At 39.9% G+C, this 15,343-nt stretch overlaps 1 long non-coding RNA gene across 1 annotated transcript in view; it reads right to left on the minus strand.

Annotated features, from left to right (window-relative positions):
* Positions 1-1,652: 1,652 nt before the first annotated feature.
* LOC140211417 (uncharacterized) overlaps positions 1,653-15,343 on the minus strand; it is a 65,558-nt gene continuing 51,867 nt past the window's right edge. Inside the window, exon 3 of the long non-coding RNA XR_011889457.1 lies at positions 1,653-1,749. This is a non-coding gene — a long non-coding RNA (uncharacterized lncRNA). The remainder of the gene's footprint in view (positions 1,750-15,343) is intronic.

The raw sequence follows: 15,343 nt of genomic DNA on the forward strand, positions 1-15,343 counted from the left end.
GCCGTGATACAACTAGTTAAGGTAGTCTCCAGTGTGCATCTATAGAAATTTGTTAAAGTCTTTGATGACATGGCAACATAAGAAAATGGATGCGCTGTCATGCTTCATGCTTTCTTTATGACGACACTTATGTGCTAGTCTCACGCCAGATCCTCTGATATGTTAATGCCAAAGAACTTCAAGCTCCATTTCTCAACCTCTGCTCCCTAATGAGGACTGGCTCATAGACTCCAGCTTTCCAGCTTCTTCCTCCTGTAATCAATAATCATCTGATTGGTTTAACTGACAACGACTGAGAAGCTGTTGTTGTGGCACCATCCAACCCGATATTTAATCTCCCTCCTGTATGCCGATTTGTCACCACCGTTGATCCAGCCAACAGCAATACTTGTATGAGGGGGCGATGGACAGATGGAGAGGGCAGCGAGGTGAAAAGAAATTGTGATATGGTTGGTAAGATAAAGAACAATTGGGGGGGGGAGAGAGAGGTGACAGAGGGGAATGGTTGGCAAAGTTAGAGGAATCAATGTTTGTTCCATCAGGTTGAATGTGCTTTAAGCAGGAGATGGTAAACTTGAATAATGGAAGCCCTTGATGCATCCTACACTTAAAAAAAGATTTGTTATTGAAAGTCAAGGCATGTAGTAATTAAAGGGCTATGTATGTAAAAAACACACTTTCAAAAACTTCTTGAAAGAGCAATTAATTTTGCTTACAGCTAATATAGCAACAATATATTTTCCTCCTTACACACAATATGCTGGAGGAACTCTGCATCTACGGAGGGAAATGAACAGTCAATGATTTGAGTTGAGACCCTTTATCAGGACTTTGTCGTCTCTGAACCTGCTTCCTATGCCCCCATTCACCGAGCCCTTCTCTCAGCCTCAACTTTCCTCTTGGACATTCCACTCTTGCTTTCTACCCACTCTGAATCTTTCTATCTCTGAGTGCTGACTGGACTTTGACCATCTCAGTTTCACCACTCCCCTCATATAATCCAACCTCAACTCAATTGAAGGTATATCCTCTCCATTCTTTCTAAGCTAATCACAGTCTTTCCATCAAATTGCCAGGTAAGTGCAGTGTTGTTGTAGTCAGCATTGTGAAGCATCAGGCCACTGTCTCCTTCACCATCAGTGAACCCATCACCTCCAGAGATCTTCCTTGTACAGTCCCTACCCCACACTTCCTATTTCTACCCGTCCTGATGAAAGGCCTTGGCCCAAAATGTCAACTGTTCATTTCCCTTCATAGGGTTGCCTGAGCTGCTGAGTTCCTCCAGCACTTTGATGTGTTGCTCCAGATTTACAGCACTTTCAGTCTCTTTATATCTTTATTTTCCTTCATAAGCATACATATCAATTTGATTTTGCCACTTGGAAAACTGGTGGTACATTTTAAGGATCCATTTTGTGTACGGATCAGAAGACTCCTCAGCATCTCCTATACAGACCATGTCCGAAGTGACAAAGTATGAAGAACTATCACCCAGCCCATAGTACAGAAGAGGAAACGGAGATGGTATGGCCACATAACAAGATCAAGCAGACTCTCAAAGACTATTCTTCAGGGGAGGGTGCAGGGGAAAAGAAAAAGGGGCAGACAGAGGAAGAAATGGGCAGACAACATGGCAGAGTGGACTGGAGAGAGCTTTGCCACAACCCACAACCATGAGAGATGGAGGCAATTGGTGCCCGTTCATCTTCACAGCGACCCTGCCTCTCAGGTCGGCTGCCGTATCTGTAACTGTAAATGTATATTGCATTAGAATGTATATTTCAGAGCTTCAGAAATCAGCTCAAAAGACATTCAAATTATATTCCATTATATAGTATTTCATTGATCTACTTGCTTCATTAATTATACCATATGCAGTGATTTCTTACCATTATTTATTTATTGAGATATAACGTGGAATAGGCCTTTCCGGTCCTTTAAGCCATGCGCCCAGAAATCCTCGATTAACACTAGCTTAATCACAGTACAGTTTACAATAACCAATTAACCTACTAACTGGTGCAACTTTGGACGGTGGGACAAAATCGGAGCACCTGGAAAAAACTCACACATTCCCTAGGGAGGATGTCCAGACTCATTACGGATAATGTCAGAACTGGACTCCGAACTCCGACAGCCCGAGCCGTGATAACATCACGCTAACTTCTATGCTACCACGGTGCCTGTTTGGTCAATATGTTCATGGAAATGGAATATGCCTCCAATATGAATTAAAGGTCCAATGGCATAAGACGTCAGAACTATTGGAAATGTGAGAAGTTCACAAATAATTTGGTCTTTTGGTAGTTTTAACAATAAGGTGAGTTCATGCTGGAAAATACAGATGCATTAGCAGCAATTGTTTCAGATCCTCTCTCTCACCCTCCCTCCTCCCTCCTCCCCCACCCCCACCACCCAAACCTTTTTAGATTCACGTGGTCTTGGTTCTCTCTGAGAAGCTGGAACACATAATTCTGGTTAGGACTGCAAATGGCCTTTACTATATAGTTGCTCAGCTCCTTTAGCACAAGTAGTCTGCCAGACTCCCTGAAATTGTTGCTAATTAGAAGCGTTCATCAACCAGTGTGGAAACAAAATCCTTCAAAAGCTTTCAAAGCAGCCGACACCACTTCATAATTTATAACCTTAGAAATGATACTAAACATTAGGACAGGTTTACTGTAAAAACTGAAACAACAGTTTGAATATTATAATATTTTGATTATTGTTTTTCAATACCGGAACATTATTTTGAGGAAAATATTTCTTCAGCTTAAAAAATGAATTGAGTATAATTTTCCACAAAGAGCATACTATAGTTCCCCAGTCATCCAGCTGGCAAAGCCGTGAGAAGCTTGACCAAGTTGCTTCCAAGTTTTATCACTGGTTGTATTCACTTAGCTGAATCCTACCAGGACATCATAATAACCCTGTGCCCCATGGGTGTGGGAAGACAAAGTCATCCATGTTCTAATTGTTGGTCATTATCCAGAGTTTTCTGATGAAATGCACATGGTCAGATACTGGGCAGGACAGGAATGAATTCAGATTTGAGGCCCCCTGCTGTTTAAGTGGTGAACTGACACTTATTGCTGAGAATCACATATGGAGGGTAGACATTTGGGCAAATAATGGAGGGAATCGGTGCCTAATGATTTTCAAACAAATAACAAACTCAAAAAAGTCAAAAGATAATGAAGTCATAGAAGGAGCTGAGAAAAGTTTTCAGTGTCAGTGAATAAGTTGTTTACCAGTTGATTCCCATTTCGTATTTGCTGCACAAACATTCCATTCTTTCCTTCTCCGTTTTAGTTGTATTATTATTTATGAATATGTGCCAATCATATCAATTATGTTTTCATTTGAAAGATTACTGGAGCCTTCAACTGTAAGACAGCTGAAATAATACACAGTGAAAGGCTAAAGATGGAGATAAGTTTCCAGGAACAACTGTTTAAAATATAATTCAAAATTTATAATAAATTGATTAAGCAGTACATTGGAGTAGATTTATGTTGCACCAAACACGTGTAGCTCTCTCCCCGGGCTCATACACAGACTTGGCTCATTGGCTGGCTCTGCTAATAGCCTTTGGATTCAGCGGTGTCCACCTTTCGTAAACAATATATATCTAGGGTCTGTATGATTTGGGGTTCAACCAAACAGGGACATCGTGATGTTCCAATTAAAGAAACCTCGATTTAAACGATTGCTGTGTAATTGCTGCCCATACAGAATTGTTGGTTGACCAGAAATAACAGATTGTATACCGCATAAAATTGTAAAGGAAGAATATTTACAAATTTCAGCTTTATCAAACAGTTAACTGAAAATAGAAAAGAAAAAAAGTAAATAAAAGGGCCCATTACAGTTAAGCCAGTCCATTGTTCACAGACAGTTGGAGCTCATACTGGAGCCGTCTTTTACTTGAGCTTTGGGCCCATGATCTGCGTGAAAGCCCACCCCACATTCTGAACTTCCCTCGAAGTCCAACTCAAACAAACTGGCTCTCTCAGGAGTATTGGCTCCTTGGAACCATTCACCTGCACAAAGCACTTCATGCAACGGGAACTCGCCTTCTAATGACATGCCATGGCATTTTCCCCAGAAGACTCGCTCACCTCTCCATAACCAGAAGACTCTCCTTCAGAAAAGCCTTCCCCACAGTCCTCTAGCACCTTCTGTCACATCCCACAAACCTGATTGGCTGACTCACATTCCTAACTTGGACACCATGTGTCCTTATCTTTAGCCAAAGCCAAAACAGCATTGCACACTGGTTTTACAGTAAGCTGCCTGTATAAACTACCCCACAGCTGAGTAGTAGAAATCTTAACCAGAGTATTACGCATGCATAATTTTTTCCCCGATAGTTTCACTCATATAGAAAGTGATATCTTATGTGATGTAACATTATATACACGAACACTTTGGTATAATTGTGGATCTATTCCCTTCTTATACAGTTAACAATGAACTTGTATTCTGAGATTGTTAAATAGGATTGGCCTCTATTATTTGGATATAAGTTGATTTAATAATTTTAAAACAATGCCCTACTCATCATTTTTAACAGCGAGAGCCTCTATAAAGATGTCTACATTACTTAGAAGAATGGGTGGCACTCTACTTGAGAGCAAAGTATAATTTATAGCACATTTCCTGATATCCAACTACCATGAAAATTAGCCACAGGCTTTCTTCCCATTCTCTGTTTTCTAATCACCCCTTAAGTCTCCTGTAAGTTTCAGTGGATGAGAAAACAACAATAAAGGGGATACAATTTTCCCGAATCTGCCAGAATATCTCCAAGGCCATTGTCTATTAGGTTGGGACAGGGATGACTTTCATTAGTTGCTGGGGGCAGCCATCAGTCCCAGGACTTGTGATCAATGTACAAAGTGGCTTATTGGCTTTGCAAAGACAGCAGATGTGTGTATAGATCTTTAATTTTCTCAACACCACTTTGCTCAACTACTCCAATCTGGCACTACTCTCCATAAAGTCATTCAGCATATGGTCAAATGATACCTTTTCCACACTCTTCATGCACACGCACCTCTTCCATTCACCCTGCCTCATTAGACAATAATATTATTGCACAATGAAAGATTTGATGGAGGAGAATTAATTCTAAAGTTAAATCTTGAAAAATAATTTTGAGTACCACCAATTATATATGAGCTCCCCCTCCCTCTTTTTCCTTCCACCTGCACAGATTGCAGCAAAAGCAATAACAGAGGCTGTAATTATCTGTAACACCCTGGTAGGAAAGTGTGGATTCCTCCCGTGCTAGTTCCCGGGAGAGCAACTTATAATTTTAGGTTCCTGCTGTCCCTGAATCTCTTGGCCCTGAATCAGAAGGTTATGCTTAAATTTCCAGCATCAGGAGCCTGAACGGAAAAATTTATGTTGACTCTTCTGTGCAAATACTTAAGGGGTATTACATTGTGTAAAGTACTGATGGTACTGTAGATGCAACCTTAAACCACGGTTTACGAGGGCTTGCTAAAGATGAGACTATTTTGATGAATAGAGATGAAAGGATCAGAAGATTTGTTTGACCAACACCATAATACAATACAGATTATCTGACCATTATCACACTGAAATTTGTGTTTGCTGCTAACTTTCCTACAACAGTCCTTCACGAGTAGTATGGAAGGGTCTTTGATGTGGAACACTAAGCTTGCTTCTTGTCCCACAAATGTAGCTTCAGCCGCTGAGCAGTTCCAGCAATTTCTACTTTTCATTTTAGCATAAAAGGGATGTGGATAGGTCCCAGGCACGGGTTTAATTTCCTTCAGTCATGTTGTCATGTTCTGTCAAATGCAGTATGTCCAACTCAATATTATGGACCTTCAAGGTGTCTGCATTAAAGATTCTGAGACCCACCATGACTGTTGGAGGACAGTTAGTGTTTAGCACAAAGCTTTACAGTTCAGATGACCTTGATCCATTCCTGCCGCTTGCCGTAAGGAGTCTGAACATACTCCGCATGACTACATGGGTTTCCTCCAGGTGCTCTGGTTTCCTCCCACAGTCCAAAGGCGTACTGGATGGTCGGATAATTGGCCAGTGTAAATTGTCCAGTGATTAGGTTCGGATTAAATCAGGGAATTGCTGGGCGCATGGCTTGAGAGGCAAGAAGGGCCTATTCCTTACTGTATCGCAACAAAAAATACATAAATATTTAATTTAGTAAAAGCTAGAGGCAGCAACTTAGCTAATGAAGTGGGTTGAAAGGTATGCTCCAAAGATACCCCAAAAAAGGTGCGGAGACAAAGCCACAACACGGAACAACATGTGTAAATAGCAATATTATAAACAAGTAATCTCACACACAGGCGAAGAAACGGCCCTGATACTGTACATCCTGTGTAGATGGTCCTGTGAATGGTGTTAAAACATTAAACAGCTAAGCGGAAGAAGAGACTCCAAGAACATTTCCATCTTCATTGATTGTGGGATTTAGGTGAGCGTCAAAGGCACTCAAGCACCTTTGATGGTTCAAGTAAGCATCTTGCCATCACCTTCTCAAAGGAAGCTGGAGAACAACAATAAATACCAGCCCTCATCTCACAAATGAATAGAACAGTATCATTGGTCCATCAAAATGAGTGGTCCAATCCTGTCATAAATGAAATAACGTGCAAAAGCACGCAGTTTTTAACTAGTGGTCACTGGATTATGATCAGATGCAAGAACATTGACTGACCTTGCCTTTCTCAAATCCAGTTGTACTGATGTCGTTTGTAGTATCCTGCTGTTTATTCAAAGCAGAACTGTGTTAATGGGAACCTTCTTCTGTTTAAATTGGAAGCTTATTGTGATGTCTAATATGCCCAAGGTTTATGTATATTTTACTGAAGATTATTTATTAATCACATAAACATTTGTTTCTTGATGATTGATTTTCTCATATTCAGTTTGTCAGAAAAATGCCTAATTTCATTGAAGTAAGAGAATAGAAGGCCTCTGATTTCCTCCTCATTTATGATACTGCATATATGAATTTTAAGTAAGTCTCCAATATTATCCATTTGCAGATTTTAAATGAAAAACACATAAATAATGCCTTTAGTTAATACTGTTTAAACAAAATATTACCACTTGTTGAGAACTGTGGTTGATTACATTTATATTTTAAACAGATCTGTTTATAAATCTGAATCCAATTAAAATAGCAATGTTTAAATTGAAGCCTGGAAATGCACAACATTTTTTCTGATTATACCTTATCATTTAATTATTTTACTGCTAAACATGATGAGAATATGTAAATATGTTGCGTTGCATTCTTGTGCTTTAAGAGTTGTCATGGGGTAATTCAGCACAAGAACATTCACATTAATCCCATTTTCCTCTTGTATTCCCCCCGAGCCCTCCTGCTCCCATTTTTTGCCTTCCACCTATGCCAGGGCTGCAGGGGCAATCTACATAAACAATTATGTGGTTGGCACATAGGAAACCAGAGAACCTGGAGAAAACTCACACAAACACTGAGCTAAAATGTAAACTCCACACGCACAGCATCCAACATCAGTATTAACCTCAGTCTCTGGAACTGAGAGGCAGCAGCATGCTGTCCTACAGCAAACAAGAAGTTTTCTGACTCTGTTCTGTGCAAAATTATTTACTCTCTAAAAATGAAAACATTAATCATTATAGTGGAATAATATTTCTTGGATGCCATCATCCCTTAATTACCCCTATGCTGCATTTACTTATGCACAAAACTTTCTTACTAATTAACCTTTTTCCATTGACAGCTTTAGAGTAATTGATGTTGCTGTCATGATAGTGAAATACCAAAGACAAGTTAAAACTTTACCACTAACATATAATGTGGGCTCTTGACTAAACAGATGGGAGATGTTGAATGAAATAAATTCCCTTGGATTGGAGGATTATCTACTATGTAAAGATGAGTGGGGTTAGCATATTATGGAGGAAACAGGAAAGATATGTAGTTTCCTAAAGTGAACTGGGAATATAGAAGGATACCCAAGACAAAACTGATGGTAATCCTGATGTTCCACCACAGTTCTTCAATCCAATGTCTGTGCCTTATGAAACTACAAGAAGCTTATTGAACCTGTTAAATGCCCACTTTAGGATGATGGACCCATTAAGATTTGTGCTCCTTGCTTCAGTCTAAGATCCCCTTGTGTTTTAAGAAGGCAACGATAATCCCAGTGCCGAAGAAGAGCAAGGTGGCATGCCTGAATGACTATCGACCTGTGGCTCTGACATCAATTGCTATGAAGTGCTTCAAGAGATTGGTTATGGCACACATCAGCCACAGCCTACCGGTCAACCTCGACACTTGGCAATTTGCCGACCGGAGCAACAGGTCAACGGCAGATGCCATCTTTCTAGCCCTACATTCCGCCTTAGAACACCTGGAAAATAAAGATGCATACGTAAGGCTCCTTTTCATTGACTGCAGCTCTGCCTTTAATACCATCATTCCAAATAAACTGATTCCTAAGCTCCAGAACCTGGGCCTTAGCACTCAGATCTGCAGCTGGATCTTCATCTTCCTCACAGACAGGACCCAGGCTGTAAAAATAGGGGACAAGTTCTCCTCTACAATCACTCTGAGCACTGGTGCCCCACAAGGCTGTGTACTCAGCCCCCTGCTGTACTCACTGTACACCCATGATTGTGTAGCCAAGTTTCCATCAAACTCAATATATAAGTTTGCTGATGACACAACAATTGTAGGCTGTATCTCGGGTAATGATGAGTTTCAGTACAGAGAGGAAATTAAGAATCTGGTGGCATGGTGCGAAGACAATAACCTATCCCTCAACATCAGCAAGACGAAGGAATTGGTTGTTGACTTCAGAAGGAGTAGCGGACTGCATGACCCAATTTACATTGGTGGTGCGCAAGTGGAACAGGTCAAAAGCTTTAAGTTTCTCGGGGTCAATATCACAAATGACCTGACTTGGTCCAACCAAGCAGAGTTCACTGCCAAGAAGGCCCACCAGCGCCTTTACTTCCTGAGAAAACTAAAGAAATTTGGCCTGTCCCCTAAAACCCTCACTAATTTTTATAGATGCACCGTAGAAAGCATTCTTCTAGGGTGCATCACAACCTGGTATGGAAGTTGTCCTGTCCAAGACTGAAAGAAGCTGCAGAAGATCGTGAACATGGCGCAGCACATCACACAAACCAATCTTCTGTCCGTGGACTCACTTTACACCGCATGCTGTCGGAGCAGTGCTGCCAGGATAATCAATGACACAACCCACCCAGCCAACACACTTTTCGTCCCTCTTCCCTCTGGGAGAAGGCTCAGGAGCTTGAAGACTCATATGGCTAGATTTGGGAACAGCTTCTTTCCAACTGTGATAAGACTGTTGAACGGATCCTAACCCGGATCTGGGCCATACCCTCCAAATATCCAGACCTGCCTCTCGGTTTTTTTGCACTAACTTACTTCCCATTTTTCTATTTTCTATTTATAATTTATAAATTAAATTTTTAATATTTACTAATTTTAACTATTTTTAATATTTTTAATATTTAATATTTGTAATCCAGGGAGTGTGAAGCTCAGAATCAAATATCGCTGTGATGATTGTACGTTCTAGTACCAATTGTTTGGTGACAATAAAGTATAAAGTATCAAGTATCAAGTATAAAGACTATAAGCTGACTGTGAATTGTCATTCACTCTGGAAAGAGTATCCCATTCAGAGAAACAGAATACATTTCAGTCTGAGTGCCAACTGTTTACTGAGTTGGATATGACTCATGCATATCAACAAAATGTTACAGGATCAGTCTAAGAAATGTTTGTCACTCACATATGCTAGGGCTTGTTCAGATATGATTGATTACCTTTTGAAATTTCAACTGCACCTGTTCTCTCCAGATAACAATGAAGGGGCTGCTCAAAGACGTTCCCAAGTTTGCTAAATACTTGGATGATTTCCTGTTTAAAAACTCCTGAAGAAACAAGTGTTGATGTAATCCGTAAGAAGCATTGACCCTGCTGGATAAGGCAAACCTGTGTTTCAAGACAAACAAAGTACCTTCTTGGTGAACAAGGTACCATGTGGATACTAAGGGACTACAACCATTCAAGAGAAGGTAAAACTTATTTATCAGTACTCTGGTCTTAACTAATCTAACTGAACTAGAGGAACATACAGCATTTTGAACAACTGTAATTAATTCTTGCAGTATCTTGAAGTGATTTTAGCTCCTTTGCATTGCTTGGTGTGAATGGATGAGAGAAGGAAGTGAACTGAAGCTCAGGAACAGGCCTTAACAGATGGAGAGTTAATTAAATCTTGTGAAGCTTTACCATATGGGCTGTGTTGCCTCATTCAATGGGCAATGGTTCTGTTCAAAGTACTGACAAGAACAGATAAAAAGTACTTTTAATTGTATACAGAAAGTTCAGCTATTTTGTTTAGGGTGCAGTATGTACAGTATAGACCTTTTTTCATCGTTTATATAGATCACAGACCTCTGGTTTTCTGTTCCAGTGAAATGAAGCCAGTGTCATATATCATTTCACCAGTGATCAAAGGGAGGCTTTGGCCTTCAGACTGTATAAACATACATAGAAACATAGAAGCACAATACAGACCCTTCGGCCCACAAAGCTGACCCGAACATGTCCCTACCTTAGAACTACCTAGGCTTTACCCACAGCCCTCTATTTTTCTAAGCTCCACGTAGCCATCCAGGAGTCTCTTAAAAGACCCTATCATTTCCACCTCCACCACCACTGCCAGCAGCCCATTCCACACACTCACCACTCTCTGCGTAAAAAAACTTACCCCTGATATCTCCTCTGTACCTACTTCCAAGCACCTTAAAACCATGCCCTCTCGTGCTAGCCATTTCAGCCCTGGGGAAAAGCCTCTGACTATCCACACAATCAATGCCTCTCATTATCTTGAACACCTCTATCAGGGCACCTCTCATCCTCCGTCGCTCCAAGGAGAAAAGGCCGAGTTCACTCAACCAATTCTCATAAGGCATGCTTCCCCAATCCAAGCAACATCCTTGTACATCTCCTCTGCACCCTTTCTATGGTTTCCACATCCTTCCTGTAGTGAGGTGACCAGAATTGAGCACAGTACTCCAAGTGGGGTCTGACCAGGGTCCTATATAGCTGCAACATTACCTCTTGGCTCTTAAACTCAATCCCACAAATACGAAGTTTTTCAAAGTAGAAAAGTACCGTGGAAACACAAATGCACACATTCTGTTGTTTTCTGATGCCAGGGATGACTGCAGATGAAGGAACACAGGGCTAAGTGCTGATGCTGGATCATTTGGAGAAGTTACCTACGAATACAGTGCAAATCATATAACTGATAGAAACAAATCCTATATTGCTTCAGACAGTGTTCAAACACTCTACCAGAGAGAGAGAGAGGAGATCTCCAGCAAAGTTGGAACATTTATTAAATGATGTTGACTTATGTGTTTCATCCCAGTAGGGGTCATAATGCTTCTGGGACCTTACCTTTAACACCATTTGGTTGATCTCTGCAAGCGTTTTGTGCCAAATATGTTCTCCAGCAGATTAGGCTTAAAGGAAATAAATAAACCTTCAATGGATGGAACTCAGTCTCCATCTTTGAATGGCTGCTCAGAGGAGGGGAGCATGGGTGATTGGTGAGTCAAAGAGGAGAGAGGCGAAACTTGAGATTCAAAGGTAAGCAATGACTTCTTTTACAGGAGTCCCAGTCTGATGACGTGTCATTAGAAGTTGCTATTCAAGATAACTTAGCCTAAATTTCTCTATAACACTCCAGAAGGATTACTGCCTGAGACATGATGATTGGCTTAAGAGAAAACCACAGAACAAACCATGAATGTTGTCACCAAGTTTCTATCTGGGAATTATTTTTTAAAGTAAAAGAAATAGCTTTATATAACTAAATTCTTTGCAGGTATAGAAGCCCAGTGTAAGGTACTTCATTAAGGATTTTAAGTGCTCAAGCAGATATTTCCACCACTTCAGTAGATTTCCTCTGCAAAACATTCAGCATTTTTTTTTAATGAATACTGGTCCCGTTTGAAAAAATATGTTAAAATAGATACTGTGTAGTTAATCAATACTGAACATATTTTTCAGAACATTTGGTAGACAAGAGTGATATTTGAATATAATCATTATAAAAGTTAAAACATGAAAAGATAATCCTCTGTTTTATCGCTAACTATGACTTAAAGGTGGCAATATTGTACATTTCTGCTGACTTGTATAACAGAGAGATTTCACTCTCTTTACATGAACAAGCTATTTCTAATGTCTCAGAATCAGAATTAAAGTCAGGTTAATTACCACTGTCTTATATGATGTGGAATCTATTGTTTAGTGGCAGCTGTATAGTGCAAAGATATAAGTTACTATAACATTGTTGTTGGTGTTGTTCAGTCATTTAGTCGAGTCCGACTCTTCATGACCTGATGGACCATAGGGTCCACAGGGTTTTCATGGCAAGATATGGAAGTAGATTGCCAGGCCTTTCTTCCGTGCAGATACTGCTGCTGCCCAGGTTGGGTCCTGGCTGGGTTTGAACTCAGGACCATCTGCCCTGAGGTCCAGTGCTGATGCCACTACACCACCAGCTGGCTATACTATAAATTACAAAGTAAATAAATATTGCAAAAAGGGAACAAGGTGGTGGTATTCATGGGTTCTTGGACCATTCAGAAATCTGATGGATGAGGGGAAGAAGCTGCTCTTGAATCATTCAACGTGTGTCTTCAGGCTCCTGTACCTCCTCCCTGATGGTAGTAATGAGAAGAGGGCATGTCCTCAGTCAGTGAGGGTCCTTAATAACGGCTGCCTTCCTGAGGTACTGCCTCTTGAAGATGTTCTCGGTGGTAGGAGGGGTTTATGTTTGTGATGGAGTTGGTTGAGTCTACAATCTGCAGCAGATTTTTCTGATACAAAGAGGTTGGAAACCTGAAGTATAAATGGAAAATGCTCAAAATGCTCATGAAAACAGGTATCTACAAGGAGAGAAAGTTAACATTTTAATTTGACGACCTTTCACAGAACCAGTGCAGACACAGGAATGTGACAAATATTTAGACAGAACAAGTTGATGCACTGCAGATACCAGACTCATTGCTTACTCTATCTTCAACCTCACTACTCATGTTAGATTTTTATAAATCCTGCTCCTCCAAATAAACTCCAAATAAAAACAGACAATGTTGAGCAAGTTAGGCAGCCCCTCTGGAAAGAGGAACAGAGTTGACATTTCAGGTCCAAAATTGTCAGTGAAATAGTTCTCTTTCTGCAGAAGCTACAAAAACTTTTGAGTATTTCCAGGATTTTCTTTTTCTTATATTACAGATTTCCAGTATCTTCAGTCCTTTGCTTTTATACCTAACTGACCCCCTTCCAGACTTTCTATCTCCATTTCCAGCCTTTTGATTGTGATTTCAAGAAGAGATGGGAGTTTCTACAAGAGTCATTCTGGACTGTGATATTCAAATTTCAGTGTTAAAGCTGGGTGGTCTATCACATGCGCAAGTTAGTAGATGCTGCAATGGAAAATGCACTGGCATGTATCGCCATATATTCTGGGAGTATATGGGATGGAGGGGATGAACAGATTGGTGCCTTGGTGGAGAAGGTGGAGTGAATGTGTGTACCTTAAACTTCCTGAAGGCATTGAGAAAGGTAAGGAGCATGAACTTGCTGTACTCTATAAAGAAAGTAGCAATTATACTCTCATTACTGCCACTTTTCCAGAACCCTTATGCGTCAGTGTGTTGACACCCATGTGATAATGGTGCTAGCAAATGAAGACCAAGCTCTAAGATCTGGGGTATCCTGTGCTGAGTGCCAGCAGCCTTCTAACACACTGCAGCCATAGGATCACACAAAGGCACAAGGAAGCCAGACACCGAAGAAGTATTAAGACTGGCTTAACATGAACTTATAAAGTTGATATCAGAATGTTTATTTTGTGTAGGTTTTTATTCTCGCATTATGACCAAATGGTCAGTGTTATTGTCCAGAGAGAAAGAAGATAACATGGGGACTGCTAATGAATTGGGAATGAGGCAATTTATTTACTGGAGTTGTGGCGAGATGACTTATTCTTGACAAGTGTGGTCTAATTGCCAATAACTTTCTTTATCTCTTCTTCCTTTCCTCCTTTTACTGTTCATTCCAGTGTTGAATTCAGAACATTTTTTAAAAACTGCTTGCAGTTTTTTGCAACTTCAATCAATTTCAGAAAGCAACAAAACTTGCATAACAGATGAAAGTTATAATCAGCCAGCAATTAATTTTTGGAGCCTAAAGTCATACACTCAAGTTCAATCCAGGTTAACAATCATACGTTCCCATTTACATTTTGTACTTAGCTATTAAAGCCAAGAATTTCTTTTGCTTTGCCCTTTTGCAAATAATATTATCTTTTTCTGAAACATTTATCTTCTCTTCTGCATCATTCAGTTTTCCTCCATTTATATAATTGCTGTCTTTTCGGTGAAATATTAGTAACATTGGATATGGTCTGTGTTTTTGTCCTGTCATCTTCTCCAATTTCCCTAGCAGCTTCTTTGAGCCTTTAGAAATCGTTTTTACTAAGCTTTTTGCTTAACCTTTCCACTAAATTTGTGCAGTACTCTGTCCAGTCATATTTCCAAATCATTGAATAGCATTGTGAATAAAATCGGTCTCAAACAGAAGCCGGTGTAACACCACCAACTTCTTTCAGCCACCATTAGAATTTCTAATAAGATCATAAGAAATTTCTTCACTGCCTATTTTAATGAATCCATGAATGTAATTAATTCAAATTAATATCAAAAAAAGAAATTTTAATCCAGTGATCATAGAAAATATTTTGTGTCTTGTCATTAATTAATGTAGTTCGGGGTAACTGAGTTCGTCCAGTCCTGATAAACTGATTGCTGCTTGAGCAACAACGTTCATGATCTGAAGATATCGTCTGGTGGTATAGGATCTGAGAACTGTATAAACAATAGTATATTTGGTACAAACCAGAAATTCCTGATGGAGGACACATTTCATCTAACATATGTGGTTGAATAGAAACTAGGCTTCTATTTACATTAGTTGATATCCTAATTGTTTATAAATTCCTGAACGTTTCTGGAGTCTTATTATCTTCGACTAACTTTGGTATAAAATCTTAACATACATGGGAATAGATGAATGTTGAACAGTTACTCCCCATGGTTTTAGCGCTGCTGGAGAAAGCACTACCGTAAAAGGTAAGGTAAGTCCACCAACGGAACAGCCTTAAAATGAACAGAGCAAGCAAGTATGAACACTGAAGTTACTGGTGTCAATGTCATTCAGCAGACAAAG

The sequence above is a fragment of the Mobula birostris genome, chromosome 17 (assembly GCF_030028105.1).
Source record: "Mobula birostris isolate sMobBir1 chromosome 17, sMobBir1.hap1, whole genome shotgun sequence".
NCBI lineage: Eukaryota > Metazoa > Chordata > Chondrichthyes > Myliobatiformes > Myliobatidae > Mobula > Mobula birostris.